At 44.7% G+C, this 21,807-nt stretch overlaps 1 long non-coding RNA gene across 2 annotated transcripts; it reads left to right on the top strand.

Annotated features, from left to right (window-relative positions):
• The first annotated feature begins 8,320 nt into the window (after positions 1 to 8,320).
• On the top strand, positions 8,321 to 21,433 carry LOC142832820 (uncharacterized). 2 transcript variants are annotated; one of them, XR_012907281.1, is made up of 3 exons: positions 8,321 to 8,418; positions 17,324 to 17,391; positions 21,229 to 21,433. It is a non-coding gene; the product is annotated as an uncharacterized LOC142832820 (long non-coding RNA). The 2 variants fall into 2 exon arrangements; XR_012907280.1 differs by lacking the exon at positions 8,321 to 8,418 and adding an exon at positions 16,291 to 16,343.
• The last annotated feature ends 374 nt before the right edge of the window (positions 21,434 to 21,807 follow it).

Below are 21,807 nucleotides of genomic sequence, written 5' to 3'. Positions count from 1 at the left end.
GTGAATGCTTTAACAATTCCTGAATTACTTACTTCCCTTATTCTGGCTGATGGTCTGAGGGGATATACATACAGTGGTGGGGGATCTCATGGCAGTAGGCAGCTCCATGGCAGCATGGGCATGCATACTTGTTTACATACCCATGAACCAGAAGCAGAGGGAGACACTTCTGCCCCTGTGGTCCCATGAGCCTAAATCTGCCAGGTAACCCTAATGTTACACACACACACATACACACATGCACACACACGCACACACATGCACACACACACACACACACACACACACACACACACACACACAGAGCAGTGCCAACAGCTGAAGACCACGTATGACTCTGTGGTGGACATTTCACATCCAAACCAAAGCAATTCCTATGTTCCTCCAACCCCAGAGCCATGTACCCTGCCTACCCCCTCTTCCTCCTGGAATGTCAGGAACGTGGGATATGAAAAGGATGCAGACAGGCCAAACACGAAAACAGACAATGGAACTTCTCGTTTTTGCAGAAGGCCAAATGCTAGGTAGCCATTGAAGACAGGGATAAAGACGTTAGGTTACAACCGTTAGTTGTACCATTCTGCAAGCTCTCTACTCTAGGGATGGAGATGCTTGTCTTTGGTGCTTCATGACACTAATCTGTAAACGATAACAACAACAGTTGGCTTTGCTTTAGTAAACTCCTGCTGTGGTCCCTTTGAGGGTCACTGACCATGCCTTCAACGTATTCCATTCGGCAGATATCCACCCCCCTTTTTTTCTATTGTACTAGTCCCCTGTTATCTGGAATTTTACTTTAAGATTTCAGTTACCCATGGTCACTCATGTCCTGAAAATATTAAATGGAAATTTCTAGAAGCCAGAAAGTGGAAGTTTCATATTTTTGCATGCTATTCCAACGTGTGCCATGAAATTTTGAGTCATCTTACTCTGTCTTTTCCAGAATGTGAGTCATCTGACCCTTGAGCCATCCATGCTGTGTAGGCTACCCTCCCATGAGTCACACTGACTTGCTTTATTTGATTGGGATTCTATTGAGGTATCACATGTTTGTAAGATTTCACCGGCAGTTTTGAGTATCCACTGTCGGTCTTGGCAAATGTACCTGCTGGATAAGGGAGCATTACTGTGCTTTAACTTGGCTGCTTCGTGTGATCTTAATGGATATTTTCTGAACTGGGAAGGGGGGGTGCCAACAAGTGCCTGGCTCAGGTCTTTCCCACACACTGCATTATATCACAACAGGTTGCTAAGAAGCAGCACCTGAACTGCACCAGAAGCTGTAAAAGCAAAATATCCAGTGAGCAGTTTGACTTACAGCGTTCCACTAGCCCTAACATCTGTGTTTCATTAAGAGATTAAATCACATGTGTGACAATTAGGAAGTGGGTGTGTGGTGTGAGTTGGTTGTTACCTTGGCAGCGGTATGGAAAGCACTAAGCCCTTGGCAATGGAAAAAGCCAAGAATGAGCCTGTGCCATGCGTAGCACCATGGATTTTCGGTACATAAGACAAGAGGGAAGATCATTAGGCAGCAATACTTGCTGCCTCTTCCTTTCACCTGAGGGTAGTTAATAAAGTCACCTGGTTAGTAACAAAAATTCATGAAACTGTTTTAAAATACAACAGCAAATGACTTATTTTCTATAACATGGTACAGGTACCGTGATGCAAACTTTGTATTTGTTGAAAAATTTTTTTTGTGTGTGTGTGTTTTGAGACAGGGTTTCCTTTGTGTAACAGTCCTGGTCGTCCTGGAACTAGCTCTGGCCTCGAACTCACAGAGATCCACCTGTCGCTGCTTCCTGAGTGCTGGGATTAAAGGCGTGTGCCACCACCACCCAGATAAAGATGTTTTATATTTGTATTACTCTGACTCGTAGGTCGAGTCTTTTATTTCCCCTGAAGAACAAACTGGAGTGAATGAAGAACGTGGCCAAACAGGAGGCCACAAGAGCGATGAAATGTCCAGTAGGGAGACAGGAAGCTAAACACTGATCTTTATTCTTTCTATGAGGATTCTTGTGTTTTTAAGACGTCATTTCAGCCCTGATGCAAGGGTTCATCTGACCTGCCATTTGACTCCAGTCCTTCTTGGCACTGAAAGAACACTGTGGGTGTGTATGGGCTTCAGCTGACAACAGGGGAGTGTTAGAAGGTAAGTCTTTACGGTGAGGACATTCGTCTTCGTGTGTTAGGTGAGTCATACAAAGTGTGTAGCACTCCAGGAATCACACTGAAAGAGGGATGCTTATCCACAACACACCACTGCTCAGAGCATTGCACAGCCCTGCCTGGAGATGCTCCCTCACCTGGGATGCCGGGCTGTCAATCACTTAGGACTACATTCTTCATGTTTTGCCTCAAGTTTTCGCCATGACACAGGTTGATACCTTCTTTTCCTCCCCTTTGAAATGAATTCCAAAGAGGTGGAGATATTTAAAAACATCGAATCTCATTTATCTCTCCATTTCCTGGTTCATTTGCTTAATAGATATTTACCGAGTGGCTCCGTGTTCCAGGACTTGTGGTAGAAGCTGAGGATTCAGGAACAGCTCCTGCTCTGGCGGAGTTGATGGATGTTATATCAGTAATACTGACCCAACCCACTCCCAGATGCCGTACTGAGAAACAAATTAATCAAATACTTGCCAGATGGGATAAGCAGTCGGAAGTAAACAGAGGAGGGACTGAGCCAGGGAAGGAACAAGCAGCGAGATTGTTAGGTGGGCAAAGTGACATTTAAGCACATACTTAGTCTTAGAGGAGGGACCCTGCCACCATTGGAAGGGCTGCAGTGAGCAGGCCTGGGTTTCAGAGGGCAATTTGGAAGCCAGAGTCAACTGTGCAGAACTCACTCTCCCCCCAGCAAGATTCTTTTCTGTAGGGCATGCGGTTGTGACCCTAACCAGCTTGGTAGCCACAGAAGTAATACTTCAAAGTCCAAAAATAATCTGTTGTTGGGTTGCCCGTGACAGCAAAATGTTCTATCTTATTTGGCAGCACTGACTAATTGGTAACCAACTTGCTTTGGCTGTTTTGTTTGCTCGTTTGTCTTTTACCTACACACACACACACACACACAAACACACACACAGTGGGGGGGGGCTTTATTCTGAGTACAACCATCCAGACTGTTGTATCTGCGAAGCCCTAGTACTCTCAATATTTCCCCTAGCAAGACCTCGGCACCACTTGAGAAATATCCACAAGGTCCTTACTGAGAAAGGGGTGTCACTGGGAGCCATGTCCACAACTTTCCCCACTATGTAGGACAGCAATGGCACCGTGTTTAGCTTCTCACCCTCTTCTGCAGGACAATGCCATCAATCTTGAAAAGGATTCTGAGGCCGTGCCCTGGCTTCATGGACGCTGTGAGTGATACCTGCTGTGGGCATGGGATGGAGTCCTGCATTTCCAGGTTAGTGTCCTCATTAGGTTAAGAAGGGATCTGCCAGGTTTGTCCATTTTTAGACATATCTGCCCCCCTTTGTAATTATGAAATACTCTGGGGGTGATATTTTGAGACCACATGCCTCTCTTGTTTTCCAACATTTTGCTGCCATAGGAACAACCCAGCCTGGCGAGTCCCCACCAGCACGCTTGTGTCAGCCATTAGCACGTGACATTTCAGCAGGAGCTTGAAGAACTCAGGGCTCTCTGAAAATATAGGAGTTATCTGACATCTATAGTTGATTAACTGCATTTAATAATAAAACCTCCAATAAAAACCATTAGCTTGTGGGAAATAACTAGGTTCCCCTTGATGTGGCCAACGAAGAAATACTGGTAAATAACTCATTATTGCTATTATTATTCAAAAGAAACGGGTAACTGTTATGGTCAGGTTTCCTGCCCCTGCCCAAATATTATTCACTAAGCGGTCCTGTTTTCTTTGTGTTTCGTCTTTGAATGCTGAGGAAGAATTGCTAGACAGAAGACTCTGTGGGGGGCACGGGTAATCAAATCCCCTTAGAATTGTCTGCTATAACTCCAGATTGGGCAGATTAATGTTGGATTTTATTTTTAAAAGCCATACTGTGGTAGCTTTTACATGAATGTAATCCCCGTTACCGAGTGTAAACAGGAGAGCCTGTCCTAGAGACTTCCTGCAGTGATGAAGTCCATGGGGTAATTGAATTAGGGTAATAGGGTTGAAACAGTTTGTAATTTAATGAGTTTGTGGATTTCTTATTCCCAGAATTATAAAAGAACCTCTGTGAATGTCAAATTCAGTAATTATTGCACTGAACAGAATTTGGCTCTATTTAACCAACTGGCAGACTCTGTAGCTAACAACATGATTTGATATTTATAAAGAGCCTGTCCCCCACCCCCACTCTTAGAAACAGAAATTCATTAAATTTAAAGGTTTTCACAATTTTGTGAAGAAACTCATTTTTCTGGAACTTTCTTAGTCTCTAAATTAGGCATTATAAAAGAGATGCCATTTCTGAAATATAACCCTTCAGCTTTTCCTGAATTACAGTGACTAGTTGTGGTCCAAGACACTAACTGGCCTGCACTGGATGGATGGATGGATGGATGGATGGATGGATGGATGGATGGATAGATGGACGGACAGATGGATGGATAGGTGGATATGGTGGATATGACGCAAAGTCTCTTTGGTGTTAGAGTAATAAACAGTTGAATTCAGGGGACAGAGATGAAATTAGGATGTGGTATAGCTAAGCCATTAACTTTTGGCGTTAGATACCCACATGGGTTTCTTTGGAGTAGAAACACAAAAGCATCGTTGTTGCTGTTCCTTGCACTTTCCCCTAGTGGTACCATTGCTAACTGTGCAAGGAGACAGCCGTTGCTCACATTTATATTCTCAGTACTTACGAGGGTATCTTGGCTTCCCCAGCAGCTCTAGAGAAGGCACAAAGATTATTTGCCTTCCTTGCATAAGGAAGACACCTGGGACCAGAGAGTTTAGGCAACATCCTGTAGAATAATCTGGCCCAAGCTCAGATAACCAGCACGGCTGCAGGATCTGAGATCATATAGACAGACGACATTGCCTCCCAAATTGTGCTGCCTCTTCACTGAGGGTCGGGGAGAGTTAGAGCCTTCCTTACAGAAGACTGAAGAAAGCTTCAGTTGAACCGGATGTCTACAATCCTTTGTAGAGTTTTTAAGCCAAGACGGAGGCCTGTTGCCTGGAGAAAGGACTTGTGTAAGGTATCCTCTTTGCTACTGGCGGATCCAGGCAGAACAAGGAGATACCCCGTCCCTTCTGACTGATTCTTTTTTCAACAACATACAAAGCAAACAGCATCCTTTCTTGTCAGGGGGAACTCATTCAACACTTGTTCCGCATCTCTCCCTCAGGGCCAGCATTCCTGGCAAAGAAAATGAAAGCTGGATAATAAACATCATAGACATTATGAAATGGCTTCTTATCTGAATTCATACTTTCACCCCTTTAGTGCTTTCATAAAGCACTCCAGACTGATAGGATTATCTTCTCCATGACTCATGTGTTTCACTCTTCCATTTGCTTCCCCTTTGCTTTTCAAGCTGAGAGCAGATGATGAAGAGAAGAAAATCACTCGTTGGTGCCAGGTGAGGTTTTACTGACACCCAACCTTGTGACTGTAGACCTGAAGAAAAAGTGGCCTGCTCAGCTGCTTTTCATATGAAGCAAGTTCCATAAAAACACAAGCCAACAATTAAGTCTACTCACCGGCTAAGCAATTATCTTCCCTTTTTAGTCGTGAAGTATTGCAGGAAAAGATGACCCTAAAAGAAGCCGAGCATTGCCCCTTCCCTTTACATACTTGGGTTCTTGTATACAACGTGTGGTTGCTCCCTGGACAGTCTTGGTTTACACCTGCTTCCTCAGCATTAGCATAAACAGTACCTTATTTCATTCTCAGAAGTTGCTCCATTTGGATGATAAACACATCCCCTAGTAATAATACTCATTAGATGATGTTTTTGAAATACTCCTAATTCTTGGATATAAATAAAAAGCACAAGCAGCGGAGGTCCAAAAACATGGACTGGCATTCTGTCTTTATTTTGGAATCACTATTTCAGTCCTTCGGTGTCAGTTTAAGTAAGTTCATCGGGAAAAGGGTAACATTTGATTCTGTATTATTTTTAAAAGTGCAGCCACCATCCAGGGGAGGGAAGATAACCAAACAGGCAAGGTGATTTAAGAAACTGAGGGATGTTGCAGTAACTGGAGATCACAGCATAGATTGTGCACTTACATTCAATTTTGGAGAGGAGCAAAAAGACAAAACAAGACAGAAGTTCCTTCTGGACAAGGGAAGTGTCTGTCAGAGCAGCCAAAGCCATGGCTGATGTCCTTGATGCCACAAGTCTCTAGGCAGCACAGTGGTCCAGCCCTTGCCTAGCACATGTGATGTCCTGCGTTCAAACCTCATACTGCCATAAAGAGGAGAAAGGTGAACAGGGAAGGAAATTAGGACTTGAAGTTGCCTTGGCGTTCCATTTTGGCCATCAGTATTTCATCAAGGATGGGAGAGGGGCTCATGAGGCCCCATCCCTATTGTGGAGACTTGGCACCTTTTGGCTGCTTTGGGGAGTCAGTCATTTTCTTCAGTGGCACAGTCACCAAGAAGTTGCCCGTGCTCCAGTCAGTAATGCTCCATCTATGCTTTGGCAGGCAACCCTAAATCAGTGGATCCCAAAACAAGACAGGAGTTGGGCCCAGTGGTGCATGCCTTTCATCCCAGCACTCTGGGAAGGAGAGGCAGGTGGATCTCTGTGACTTCCAGGCCAGCCTGGTCTATATAGCATGTTCCAGGACAGTCAGGGATCTTGCCTCCAATAAATAAATAAATAAATGATAGACATGAAGATAGGAGGGAGATACACTGGGAAGAAGGGTTTTAACAGGAAGTAGGCTGGGCTGAGAGAGCCGTGAATGGGTGGTGATCAAGATCCATTATGCACCTGTATAAAATTATCAAAGAATAAAAAATGGAACAGAGAGGGGAAAAGAGAGCCTCTAGTCTTAACTTCTAGCCATGCTCCACCCTTTTCTCTTCGATTACTTGGTCTCTACCCTATGCTTTTGTTTTGCTTTGTTTTGAGCCCAGGTCTCACATAGTCTGAGCTGGCCTGGAACTCCCTGTGCTGAGGATGACCTTGTGTGTGGCCACATCCCACTTTCTGTGGTGCAGGAGCTAGAACCTAGGACCTTGTGTCTGTCGGTCAAGCACTCTGCCAACAAAGCTTTATCACTAGCCTCCCGTTGCTTTTTCTTTTTAATTAAATTTTTATTATTTATAATTATGTGTGTGTGTGTGTCTGTGTGTGGGTTGTATTTGTGAGCGCTGGTGCCTTCAGAAGTCAAAGGCAATGGAAACTCCTAGAGTTATAGGTGGTTGTGAGCTGACATGGGTGCTGGGAACTGAACTCAGGTCCTCCAGGAGAGCATCCTGTAATCTTCACTGCTGAGCCATCTTTCCAGCCTCTGTTTTGTTTTTCTGTTTTGTTTTGTTAGACAAGTTTCACTCTGAAGGCCACGATGGCCTTGAACTTGCACCAGTCATTGCCTCCCAAGCACTGGGGTCACTGGTCCGAACCATCACGCCCTACTCACTACCCCACTTCTAAAAGAACCGGACTAGTAGCTTTCTCTGAAAAAGCCATTGTTTGAGAGGTTCATCACTCGGACCAAATCCCGGCCCCCGTCAGCCCCCATAGCCTTAGCACTTTTCCTTCCCAGGGTCACACACTCCTGTTTTGGCCCTTTCTCTGTAGTGCCGGCATGCACAGGGGTGTAGGGCCATCCACTGGAGCACCCACGTAGGGCTGCATTTGAATAAAACCAACTTTCCCTTCCCTGGCAGCCATCACTTGCCAATAGCTCCTCAGCCCACTGAGATGAAGACTCCTTTTTTCCCCCTTTTCTTTTTTTGTTAACTATGGCATGCCTTGTGAAAGTCTGGTGTCTGCGACCTTCTAATTACATATCATTTTTGTGCACACTGCCTGAATATGTATGCGTACATATTTTGATATGGAAGGCGAGCTATTTTTAGTTTCCTTTTGGGTATGTTTTGAGAAACTCCTAACTGTTGCCACGCTGCTATGGGAACAGTATCCACGTACACTGACATGTTTACAATTGTTTAAAACACTATAAACTTCCCAGGGCAAAGGCAAAAGCTTGCTTCCATCTGAACTGCCCTGTGCTTTCTTTTTATTATTAATTTATTTATTACTCCCAGATCCGTGTTGGAATCTGCCTCAACCAATCCGTGTTGCATCTGTCCCTGTACAAAGACTTTTTTCTCTCTGTGATATTTAATTAATTTCACATTCATAACTACAGGACTGCTGAAAGCAAGTGAAAAAAACTTACCTTGAAATCAGAAATATACTTGGCCTTGGTGGAAACTTAGAACTGAAGATGTCATAGATGTCCAGGTAAGAACAGAAATAAGATCCTCTTGAGGCTATACTGACTTTCTAGAATGTTCAGGGGTGGTAGTCCTGGACAAGAGCTAAGGCCTCACCATCATAATTCTTTGCAAAGAGCAGCTGACTTTAAAGACTATTCTAATCATGAGGAAGATGCAAGCTAGAGGCTTCTAGCCTTTTCTAATCAGAGCCATTAGGTATCTGAGGATCGCTTCAATGTTTGGAAAATCAATCCTAAGAGAAATTCAGAAATTAAGAAGAGCAAGAACCAAGTTTGTCTGAACACATTGAAGTAGTGGTTTTCCCAGGGTGTTTTAGAGGCGTGGGAAACTATTTGACAATTGGATCCTTCATCACCAATCACAGAATGGTCAGGTCTGACTACATAAAAAGGCACGTGTGCTCGAATAGACCACAGTTTCTTAAAGGATTTTAGACCCACAGTACTTCCTGCCTTACGACACCCTCACATTTTGAGACCCATTTGGGTAAGGATATAGGAAGATAAGTTTAAATTGTCATAACGGAATCAGTTTTAAATCCTCTTCTACTAAAATCTAATTTTTTTTGTCATCTTGCTGAAACAATCATTAAAGTCACATGTAAAAGAAAACCAGCTAGTTCCGGTGGGGCTAAGCTGTAATTCCAGCGTCCTGGAAGTACCCAGGAGCCTGAGGTGGGAGGACAGGCATGAATTGGAGGCCAGCCTGGGATTTGTAGCAAGACCCTGTCTCACACCTCTCTCTCCCAACCCCCACTTCCCCACTCCCACCCCCGCCCGACCTTCATCCTCCACACACAACAGACTTCAAATAGGAGTCCTGCCGAAATGGGCACGATTTATGAGCCCTGGCGGCGGTCCTGACCTGTGTGTGTCTGTCTGTCTTGCCTGTATAGATCAGGGGTTGGAAAGCAATTTCTAGCCAGGATCCTTCCCCGAAAGCATTTATTCTCTTTCTCTGTGTTAACTCATCTGTAGATATTCCATTCTAAGTCCTCTCTCTCTCTCTCTCTCTCTCTCTCTCTCTCTCTCTCTCTCTCTCTCTCTCTCTCTGTCTCTCTCTCTCTTGTCTGTCTCTGTCTCTCTCTCTGTGTCTCTCTGTCTGTCTCTGTCTCTCTCTCTCTGTCTCTCTCTCTCTTGTCTGTCTCTCTCTCTCTGTATATATGTGTGTGTGTGTCTCTCTGTCTGTCTCTGTCTCTGTGTGTGTGTGTGTGTGTGTGTGTGTGTGTTCTTCCCCGTGGGAAGGACTCCTCTCTGCATAACTGCAGTTAAGAATGTGACCCCAAAGTCACATTTAGATTAGAACCCTGTAAAACCGGATGAGCTTGCTGAGCTCGACAGTGAGGGAGACTCACAGGTCCCACTGGAGCGCGGGTGGGGGGGTGGGGGGTGGGGGGACGGGGGTCACGGGAGGGCCTAGCAGGAAGTGAATCTGGGTTAGCGGCTCAGGCCAGGGACCAGGAGACCCAGGCATTAATTCCCCGGGGTACCCGAGGGGATCCGGATGGAGGCGGGAGGCGGGGCTGAGCAGCGTTGCCTGGAGCAGCTGCTAATTGGCGTCTCCATCCAGATTCTCTTCGCCAGCAGATTTTCCATCTCCTTTTTGCTGTCTCTGAGGGGATTTCCCAAACTAACCGTCTCTAACCTTTCTTGAGGGACGGTTGGTGAGGGCAGGTGGAGGAATTTCCCGCCTTCTGACCACAGTGTTGCCTGGAGAGATTTACTGCTGATCTCCATCCGGGGGTTTTCTCTTTGGCACACCACTACTTCCTGATTCCCAGCGGCCTCCGCTCTCTGGGAACTAGAAAGCTATCAAAGGGACAGACAACTTGAGCTGTGCTTATAATACAGGGACGCACGCCCCCTCCCTACTCCCACCCCTAGGCCACGGTGACATTGAATTTGTAAACCAGTCCCCTCAATCTTGCTGAGAGCTTTGGGCGGACAGTACTGAAGATGTATCTGGAATGTCCCTTGTCATCATGAGCCACATAAAGTATAATTTCGTTAGATTTTTCTCTCCTGATTTAGGATGAATAGATATGTCTGTGTTCAAAGAAACCACTAGAAGTTGGAGGGATGGCTGAGTGACAGGGAGTGGATGCCCTTGTAGGGGATTGGAGTTTGGTTGCCAGCATCTACGGAGGGCATCTACCTGCACATCCGACTGCAACTGCAGCTCCGGGGGCAAATGGAGACCCTGGCTTTCACAACCTGCACATATATGCACATACCCACAAAAGCATATACTTAATTAAAAATAAAAATAAATAAAAAGTATTTTAAAAAGTGAAACCTCTAAAGAAATCTGTGCTTTATCAAATAAAGCTTGCCTGAAGATCAGAATCCAGAGCTAGCCACACTAGTTGTCATAGAGACCAGGCAGCGGTGTCTCCCAGCACTCGGGACACAGAGGCAGACGGATCTCTCTGAGTTCAAGGCCACCCTGGGCTACAATGAGACTGTCTTCACTCTTGCCAGGACTTCTCAGCAGGTTCTCCAACTTCAGGAGGCTGAGTAACCAGTGCCAGGGTTAGGCTTCCGACCTGTTCTGTTCCAGAAAGCACAACTACAAAACAAGTCCTTTCAGACCAAATCTAGCCCCCCACAATTCTTCTAAGTAAGCAGCCACAAATTCATCATTAGTGTCCCCTCCCAGACGATGATACACATTATTCTCAAAATCCGCAGATGACCAAGGGACCACAGTTTAGAGGACAATCAAATGGGGCTGAGTGGGGCCTCTGTTTACCGTTCACAGAATGGCAAGAGCCTTTCCTGAACCATGTGGTGTCCAGACTGAAAGATGGAATATTCCAGAATCTCAAGAATAGCCTGGCTCTGTCTTGGTGTCCAGACTGGCACATCTGACAGAAGCTGCCGAGGTTCTAATTTCAACCATCTACAGATCAGAATATTAATGTCAAGCCTTGTTGTTTGTTGAGGAGGGTCTTATGTAATTCCAGCCACCCTCTAACCTTGATTCTCCTGCCTCCACCTCTCACAGGAAGAAACTGCACACCTGTGCCTCCATAGTTGACTCCGTTTCAAAATTGAATACTACCACCAAACCAGACCAAATAACCCTCAAGGGTGTTTCTCTCTTTAAATTAAAAATTATATCATGGTTTACTTAATGGGCTATGTAAAATGGTGTGGTGGTTTTCCCGGTATATGCTGGGCCTCATGGTGTGTGGGAAGTGGGCAACAAACAGGATGACCAGCAGATTAGGACTATCTGCCAGCCTGTTGTTGGGTACCAAGAGCACTGCGAACCTCCAAGGGTGCTGGCTGAATACAAGAGAGATCTATACTGTAAAACAAGCTCTTCACATGTGAAACCTTCAGGCTACCGGTGGCCCAGAATGCATCATGGCTTACCTCCGTGTCTGTTTCTGTGAACTAACATGTAAGAATCAATTGTTTAGTGGAAGATTATTGTATTATTCGAGCCTAATGCAACTCTTGATGTTTTCATGCTTTTGTAGTGCTTACAAGAAAAAAATCAATCTAAGCATTTTCTTCTTTTAAGCAGTCCCCGGGCAGCCATGGTAAAGATTATTATTATTGTTTTATCTGCTTGATTATTGAAAAATGCTCCATGTTCCTGTGTCCATCTAGTCATGACTGGCTGGGGCTGGCTGGTCTTCGAACTTTTCTGCCTGGAAGGTCAGCAGGTCTGCACATGGTGGCACCGTGGACCGCCCTTTGTCACCACAGCCCTATGTCCTGATGTTTCATCCTTCCAGACCCTTTTCCATGAAGGTCACCAGCTCCAGCACTCCCGTGGACCTGGGAGGGGGGGTCACATCTTCACTGTCCCTCCCAGGTCACTACCGCCATTGCAGTCCCAGTGATCCGTGGTGGGATGAAATGCAAGGCACCTGGACAGTTGCTAGCCAAGCAGTGAATTTTCCTCACAGGAGCTTTAGCTTCTGATGACCACAATTCTGAAAACAAGCATTCGGAGTAGATTTAAAATGCATCAGCCAAATTTCTTCTCTGTAGTGTATTAAATACGATTCAAATTTTATTCTTACACAATGAAACTGCTCACATAGGAGAGGTAGGATCCCTGCAACCATATCCCTTTTACTCAGAGATTTTACCTCTGGTTGCAGACTCAGCCCTCAGTATTACCCTTTCTCAAAGGTATTTTCAGATTAAACGTTGGCTGTGACTTAGATATCAGGCGCGTCTTTGATGGCTGTGGCGAACAACCCAGTAGCAAAACCTTGCTAATGCCTCCACCCCCTCCCAAATAAATTAAGCTTTAAAAGTGAAAAAAGACACATGTACTCTTGGGCTGGAAGTTATTAGAGCAAGACGCCAGAGTCATAGAAGAAATTACTCACAGAATTAGCCCGGGCATCTAAGAAGCAGTTGCTCTCCTCCCCTCCCCCTCCCTTCCCATCGTCTACACACTGACTCATTTGCTTTGCTCTTGAGTCTTGGATCCCAGACCTCAGCTGTAGGTGGTACATGGTGTTGGGGAGTGGCAACAGGCACCTGGCTTCTCCTTTACTCCGAAATGCCTTCTTAGAAAAATGGTAGCATTTGAGAGGGATCGAAGCAGCAAAGCCAAGACACCTCTCTGTTTAAGAGGCCTCATTCTGCCTAAGTTATCTTTAGTCACAGAGCTGATTTTATAATTTCTGAACTGTCTTCTGCAGAAGAATATTCACAGTTGTGATCATTCAATAGTAAATTAATTTTCTACCGTTTTCACAGTATTTTGTAGACATTTATTAGGCGTTAGGCATGTTTGCCTTCCTGAAAAAGCAATGCATTCATTTGTCAATTATTAATTTTTCACATTAATACCCAAAGAAAACATCTAAGAAAAATGCAATTAGCTATAGTGCCCCTTTTTTGGTGTTTTTTTAAAAGTAACATTGCCCTAAAATTGAATCTGCATTCACTGTCTCTACTTTCTCTCTTGTTCTCACCTCTTAATTCTTTTTTTCCTAAAGGGGTGTTTCACCCACACTACTGAGATTGGCCTTTTTGAAGTCCTTGGACCCCTCTCATGCCACATCATAGGGACATGTGCTGGTAGCAGACAGCCCAGCTGTTGAGTCCTCAGCAGCTTCTTCCTATGGCTTTCAGGACACCACCCCTACCCCCCACCGTCACCCTCACCACTGTCATTGTGTTCTCGGCTCCCTGTTCAGACCCCTTTGCTAGTCTACCTCTTCTCCCTGGCTTCACAACGGTGAAGGGTCCTGGGGTTTGGCCTTCTGGGCTTTCCCCACCCGTCGGTGACCTCCATGGTCTACGGCCTTGACTATCATACAGCATCCATTAAACACACGTCTCCAACTTTGACTGTCTCCTAAACCTCACACCTTTACCATTGCAGAATGGATATCCCAAACTTAAGTCCAGACCTGGATTTCATCTTTTCTCTTGAAGAATGTTCCACTCGCAGCCTATATCAGCTCAGTGGGTAGTCACTTCACCCAAACCTTGGAGTCCTCCTGTATGCCTCTTCCTTTCCCCAAATCTTTTGATATCCATGCCCAACTAATTTTAAGCACTTCTGCTTTCTCTCGAGATGCAGTACTTCTCTCTTGGATGATGGCAGTAGCTTCCCAACAAGGCTGCCTGTTCCTAGCTGACTACTCTGAGGCAATGTAATGTTTCAAAAACCTAAGTCAAAGCCAGGCGGTGGTGGCGCATGCCTTTAATCCCAGCACTCGGGAGGCAGAGGCAGGCGGATCTCTGTGAGTTCGAGACCAGCCTGGTCTACAAGAGCTAGTTCCAGGACAGGCTCCAAAACCACAGAGAGACCCTGTCTCGAAAAAAACCAAAAAAAAAAAAATGTAAGTCAAATGTAAGTGCAAGACCTCACAGTGCTGTCCCATTTCATTGGGTTAAAAACGGGTGTTTGCAAAGGGTGACCCATCCCAGACGCTTGGTTCCACTGTCTCTTTGGTCTCAACTCTTGCTAGTCCCCTGTTCACTTGTTCTCCCCCAGCCACAATCTTACCTGTCCCTCTAATTCCCTTAGACACCTGGGAGCCCTTAATCTGGATGTTCTTCTTATTGTCCCATCACCTCACCTCTTTCTCAGTGGAGCCTGCGCTGCCTGCACTTTAAAACTGGACCATTCTCCCCATCTGTGCTCAGCACTCCTAGGACCTCACCCTGGCCTCGTATTTCACTTCCCACCTTGTCTTGTATGCATATGTTGAAATGACTTACTGTGTTTATAGTTTATTTTCTATCTTACACACACACACACACACACACACACACACACACACACACACACACAACCTCTGTTAGTACAGGAATCTTTGTCTTGTTTACGGATGTATCCCAAACACCAAGATTAGTGCTTGCCACATGTCATGGAAACTCTAAATACATTTGAATGGAGTTCAAAACCTCCAATACGGGAATGACAGGCATAAAGAAAGTCTGTCGGTGTTGACTCAGTAACTTTAAAGGGGGTGTATATCTCTCGCTTCCTGGTCACAAAAATGAGCATATGGGTTTAGATATTCACAGATAAAAAGCATTTACAAGAATCTGGTCAGCTCGCGGGCTGCTGTGGAAGGACCCTAAGAGCCCCACTTTCCCCCCATACCCCTCCCCTTTTGGTAACCTCCTTTGAAATCCTCGAATGGCCAGGGTATTTCTGCTCTGGAGGGACTGAAGGGACTTAGCTAGAGGATAGACCGGGTGGCATTTCATGATCAAGCGCCTCAGTATTGGCTCTATGCCAGTGTCCAGGGAAAAGTCCCTGGTAGGAGGCACTGGTAGCATTTAGACAGCTGTTGAAGTCACATGACCTGTTTCACTTGGTGGGATTCTGGGTGAAACCATTGACCACCATGAGTTCAGGTGTGCTGATAGCTACAAATGTTACATGTTTAGATCAACACTTCCCTTTGGGGACACTTCATGAAGTATTCTCAGCACTGTGAGGAAAGCTACACATGCTAAAAATTAGCCTTTCTGAAACTGCTCAAGAATATGTTCTGGTGAGGTTGGCCATCACACACTCATGAGTGTGTGAAAATGACGATGTGATTGGCAGAGAGGTTAGAGGTGCTATTCACCCCATTGTTCTTCATTCTGGAGAAGCCAGTGCCCGGCCTTCTCATGCATGCCCCTTCTGGGGCCTCCTGTGACTTTTCTGTAACTGTGTGATGCACATGAAAATAGAATCTGTCTGCAATATGATTAAAATAATTGACATGTATTTCTTAGAAGGCCTTTTTTCCTTTTGAGACAGAATCTTATAAGGTAGACTGGCATAGGACTTCTATGTAGCCCAGGATGGCCTCAAACTCAGGATCCTTCTGCTTCCACCTCCTAGGTGCTGGGTATACCGGCATGCGCCACCCTGATTCTTTGTTTATTGCTTATAATAAAGCTTCCTCCCAACGTAACTCTAGTTGAAGAAATAATTTGTCATCGAAATATAAGACTAGTATTTTAAACAACTTTTTAAATTAAAAGAATTACTATAGGAATAGAGTAGCATTATGGGATGTTTCAGTACCTATAATTCTATCCAACTCTTCTGGTCATTTGTGCGTATTTCTTTCAATCATTTACTTGCAGATTGTTCCTATAACAAGAATGATACAGTATCACTGAAAGGTAAAGTCTCTGGGATTGAGGGTCCTTCCTGGTCTTTCCTCACGTGCCCATAACTAAGCATAGAGCTCAGTAGAAACAGGAGCTTGGAAAATTATTGCCAAACTAATGAATTAATGAGTGATTTTTCTGGGGATTGGAAGCTGACTGTGTACAATCAATTGCGGATTGTTTTGTTAGTTCCTGGGGAGAGGTCAAAGTCTCAACTCTGAGCAAACATTAATCACTCTGTGACTTCCTCTCACGGGACATCGCGACAGAGAAAAAGGAACAGTTCCTGGTAATGTGGCTGCGGCTTTGCCTTGCTAGAAACAATGTAACTGATTTCTTTACTTCTCTATTCTTTGTCTGCAAATCATCCGGGCCTAAAATGTCTCTGCCTTTAAGATATTGACTGAATGCTAATAAAAGGGAGGTTGAGCTCAAAATAAAATTGCAAATCAGATTTTGAGTTTGATGTAAAAGCCTGGGAGAAGCAGGTTGGTTGCTCATTTAGATTACAAATGTCATCAAAAATAGAAACCAAAGGTTAGGTAATTTCTAAATTAGACACTCTTTCTTAGAATAATTACCATGTTACTGCATCTGTGTACTTCGGTCAAATTTGAATAACACTTTATTGCTCAGAATAATGTTCTATTCTTGTTGCCAGATAATACTTGACGTAATTGCTCTCATGCTCCCTGACTGCAGGAAGGGTGTTGGCTCACAAGGCTGGCATAACCTCCGCAGTGAAGTTTAATTTTGCTGGAACTTTTCAGTCACACACACACACACACACACACACACACAAAATCCTTCCCTCCTCTGTTTCTTCACAGGCATGAGACCTGATCTTCGTTTGGTTTACTAAATCTAATAAGTAACCACTGGCGCATCCCTCAGGGTAGGAGATTGTATCCATCACCTTTCTGTAAGAAGCACACGGAGAAGGAGCAGGCTGTCAGTGATCAGTTGAGAGGTCTTGGATGGAATCGTTACAAGCTCTCATGGTAGCAGACGGTGCTAGGACGCTATTTCCATAGCAAATAACCCTGGTCAGTCTGGACCATTGTGATAGTGGAGCCAGTAGAAGGTGGTTTCCTGCATTTGATGCTTCCAGGTCTGAGGCAGAATTTAAGAAATGCGTATCCATCTCCCTTTATAGTGAGACACCTACAGAATAACGCAGATTTTTCCTTAAGTGGCATCAACTTGACATAGGAGGCTCATTCCTCATTAGCACGTCAGCATTGCTTTTATAACAGATATCCCGCATGACATAAATAAAACAGTAACTGTGTATTTAAATTTCAGTTACAGGGTGTGGCAGCTTGAATGGGAATGTCAAAGATTCATCTGTTCGAACACGTTGTTCCCAGTCAGTAACTATTTGGGGAGGTTTAGGAGGTGTGGCCTTGCTGGGGGGGGGCTTTGAGCGTTTAAAGCCCCACCCTATTTGCAGTTCACTGTCTCTGGTTTGTTCTTTTGATTCAAAATGTGTGCTCCTGGCTTCCTGCCAGAGCCACCTGCCTCTGCTGTGTGCTCACGGATTCTTATCGCTCTGGAACCATAAGCCAAAGTAAGCTCTCTTCCTTAGCTGCCTTGGTCACAGGGTTGGATCACAGCAACGAAAAAGCAACTACTACCTAAGGTCATAAATCTGAGTGGTTTTGCTAAACTCTCCTTTACATTTCTTAATAACGACTGCCCTTTTTCTTCCTGAGTTAGAGAGAATTGCACTGGATTGTTTGCTTCAAAGATGCTAATAGATTTTAAAGAGCTTCATCACACAGGGAAAAAAAAAAAGAATTGGTAGGTGAGAGAGAACCAGGCTCACTGTTTATCACTGAAAAAATACCCAGGAAAACTAACTTTTGTCTCCTGGCTTTAGGTTTCCACTTGTGGTCTCTTGGCTTTGCTTCCTATGACGGGGTAGGACATCGCAGCAGGGAGCATGTGGTGTAGCATGCTACCAGACCAAAGAAGGGACCTGGGTAAGATACAGCCTCTGAGGCCACGCCCCAGAGGATTCCCTTCCTCCAGCTGGATCCAGCTGCTGAGTTTCCATTACTTTTCAACAGTCTGTCAAATCAGGACTCCATCAATGGACTAGTCTGCTCCTACCAGAGCCCTCAGAATCCTGTGACTTCCTCTGCTGCACTGAGGGCTAAGCCTTGAACATATGAACCTCCAGGAGACATCCCACAACCAACTATAACAATAAATCAATTATCCCGATGGGCTTTTTCTACCATTTCTATCATTCTAGACCAGAATGTCTTATTGTACTTTAGAGATAGGAACAATTATTTGTTAATATAAAATAAACTAAATAAAAATGAAATGCTTTGACTCTGAAGAGATGGCTCAGCATAAAAGCACTATTCTTCTAGAGGACCCGGGGTTCAAATCCCAGCAGCCACATGGAGGCTCACAACTGTCCAGAACTCCAGTTCTAGGAGATCAAGCACCCTATTCTGGTTTCTGAGGGCACCAGCCCTGCGAGTGGTGCATAGACATACCTTTGAACAAAACAGTGATACACATAAATGAAAGAAAAAAAACCCCAAACACTCACATCATAAAAAATTTTTTAATTGATTTTTATTGAGTTCTACATTTTTCTCTGCTCCCCTCCCTGCCCCTCCCCTCCCCTTCAACCCTCTCCCAAGGTCCTCATGCTCCCAATTTACTCAGGAGATCTTGTGTAGATTAGATCTATGAGTAGATCTATGTATCTCTCTTAAAGAGGGACTGGCCTAGGCCCTCCACATATGTGATACAACTGTATAAGTTTGTCTTCAGAGAGACGCCTAACAGCGAGAGCAGGAGCTGTCTGACTGTGTTGCCTGTTTTGAGGACCTATTCCTCCTACAGGACTGCCTCTCCAGTCTTTTATTTTTATTTTGGTTTTTCGAGACAGGTTTCTCTGTAGCTTTGAGGCCTATTCTGGAACTAGCCCTTGTAGACCAGGCTGGTCTCGAACTCACAGAGATCCACTTGCCTCTGTCTCACCCAGTCTTAATAGAACAGGAGGAGCTTAGTCTCAAGGCTAACTGATGTCCACTGGAGGCGAGGAGTGGAGGGGGAGGAACCGGGAAGAGGGGAGGGAGGGGAACTTTGATTAGGATGTAAAACCAAACAAAAATAAATAAATAAAACAAATTTTTTTTAAAGAAATGGTTTTAGTCTTGCACAGTTTGCAAATGAACGCACAGAGCAACTGCTGGTCCGTTAGTGTGTGTCTTCTTACTCTGCAGTGGTAGAAACTAGGATTCTTTTTTTTTTTTTTAAACGGAGCAAATTGGTGTTCGTGGAAAGGAAAGAGACTGTTTCCCTTGGAAGGGATTGAGAGGACAAGACGTGGAGTTTCTCTCGTCTGAAGTGCTTGGGACCAGAAGGACTCTGGACTTCAGGTTATTTAAATATTTGCTTTTCTGTTTGTTTTTTCCGCTTTTCTTGAACTCATGAAATAGCTGGGGATGACCTTGAACTTCTGGTCCTCCGTCTCCATTTCCTGGATTACAGGTGCTAGGCAAGATGCCTACTGGTGGAACAACATCCCCAGCCCCCTTGCACTCCTGAAACTGTGATACGTTTTGTGAATGGGGCACAAGTTCAAACATGGAATTATTTTTCAGATACTCCTAGCCTTAAGGCAATTTTATAAAGTATTTATAATAATTTGGAGCTTGAAATGATGTTTCATGATGTGGGATTTTCCAACTGGGGTGTCATTTCAGTGTTCAAACTCTTTCCAGTTTGGGAATTCGGGTTGCTCAACTTGGATATGTCATCTTCTGGAATTTTCCTTAATGACAATCGGTGTGTACCTCTTGCCCCTTCTTAGCACCTCCCTTCTGCTGCTGCCTACAACAGCGTATGTGCTCGCTGCCATCTTGGGCAATGGAGTCAAGGTTAACTAATACTGTATTTAGGGGCAGGGACGCCAAACCACATTCCTACCTTTAGAGTTTCATAGGGAAGGCACATCTTGTCTAAATGTCTGTATTTCCCCAAACAAAAAATAGCCCTAGTGCAATCAGTTACTCAGAATGGAAATGTTGACCTAGGTCTGACATAATAAATTTGTTTAGTCAATACCTATGGGCTTACCTGCCCATCTCTCTCTCTCTTGAAGAATCTATCTGCTCCTGTAGGTATAATGAGAACTCCTTAGAACACGGCCCCACTTCTGTCTGAGGGGTGATTCTAACTTTGATTAGGATAACCAAAAGTTATCTCTAAAACTTGAAAATCAGACTGAGAAAATGAGGCATTAGTTTGAGAAGGAAGCCTGATACCCCTGGAGAGACTTTCAGTTGAATTTTCCACTGGGTTTTGGAAAAGGTAAAACCAGGTAGAGGAGAGAAAAGCCAGAGCTAGAAGCAAAGATTGGGAGATGGTGGAGGGGAGATGGTGGAGCGGCTAGAAGCTGTTACCCACGTACTTACCGTCCACTCTGCATTTCCCATCGCTTGCTGTGTGCGAGCCACCCACCTTTACCCAGGCTTCCACGTGGGTCAAAAGTGCACTCTGCTCCAGTGATACACACGTGTTCTGAATTGGCACAGTCTGATTGAAAATTTCTCTTCCGTACCTAGGGGGAAAACCACTCTTTCTTTTGCCAGAAGGGAACATGTCGGTGTGTTCCGGTAGAAAAGGTGGCCAACCTACAAGCTGCTCTTTGCCAATCCCTGTGTGAGCCAGTTTGAATCTATTTTCCATTACTTGTTGCCAAAACTACTGTATATGATATATAGGCTCATGGATTTGGGAGGGCATGCGCATCTTGCCCTTCGAGTCTCTAAAGATGTTCACTATCTGAAGATGATAGCCGAAGTCTTTAAGAACAGGTGTGGTGTGGACAGTAGACAGCCACACATGTGGATAACTATATATATATATATGGGGGAGCTGGCTCATAAGCACTGTGCTGTGATCCCTTCAGTGGGTCCTCTGTCTTTCTTACTAGCCAAGCCCCTCACCAGTCTTTCTGGTTTTTTTTTTCCTTTGGAATGCCCCTTTGATGATTTTAACCTATTTCTTTGGGTAAGATACTGATCAGATTTTTAAGAAATATAATCTCTTTTTGGTTCTCCTTTTTTTTAAAAAAAAAAATTGGTTCAGTATTTTTGTGCCAGAACTGTGACATTCCTTTTCAGAACTGGATAGATTAAAATTTTCCTTGATAACGAGCTCTTTTTGTATCCCTGCAGGCCTGATGATCAATAATACAATGTAGCGCTTGACACATGGGGTGCGACTGTAATGTCACCCAAAGATGCGAGCACAGATACCAGAGCGCAGGCAGCCAATGCGTTCCATTCGCTGCCTTCACAAGCAGGAATTAGACCCCAGGAATGCTGACATCTCTTCAAGAGTCATTCAAATACCTCCCGTGTCCTCACTAACAACTAACACCGATGGGGAAGTGCCACATTGTCACCAGGTTTGGCTCCGAACGAAGTCCCACCATTTGCCCATAAAGTAGATCCCCTTAAATATTTGTCATCTCTGAGAGCTTCTCTTTTCCCTTCATTCCTTCTTTGCTCCGGGGAACGCGAGGCACTTAGCTGGGGAAGCTGCTCTTGTAGTTGCTGTGAGATTAAAGTTTCCATCATCATTGTCTTCATAACTAGACAGGGAAGAAAATAAGGAAGTCCAGCTATAGTGTGGCTCCTGTTGGCTCAGGCTTTGCCAGTCCCTGCATGCAAATATAACCCGAGTCTCCAGGCTTTGCCCTGCTCACACAGGTAGGCACTTAGGTTTTTCATGTGGAGGCCCACAAGAACCAC

This window comes from Microtus pennsylvanicus, chromosome 12, assembly GCF_037038515.1.
Source record: "Microtus pennsylvanicus isolate mMicPen1 chromosome 12, mMicPen1.hap1, whole genome shotgun sequence".
NCBI classification, from domain to species: Eukaryota; Metazoa; Chordata; class Mammalia; order Rodentia; family Cricetidae; genus Microtus; species Microtus pennsylvanicus.
The sequence above is the reverse complement of the archived record's forward strand: the minus strand, read 5'-3'. Positions and strand labels throughout refer to the sequence as shown.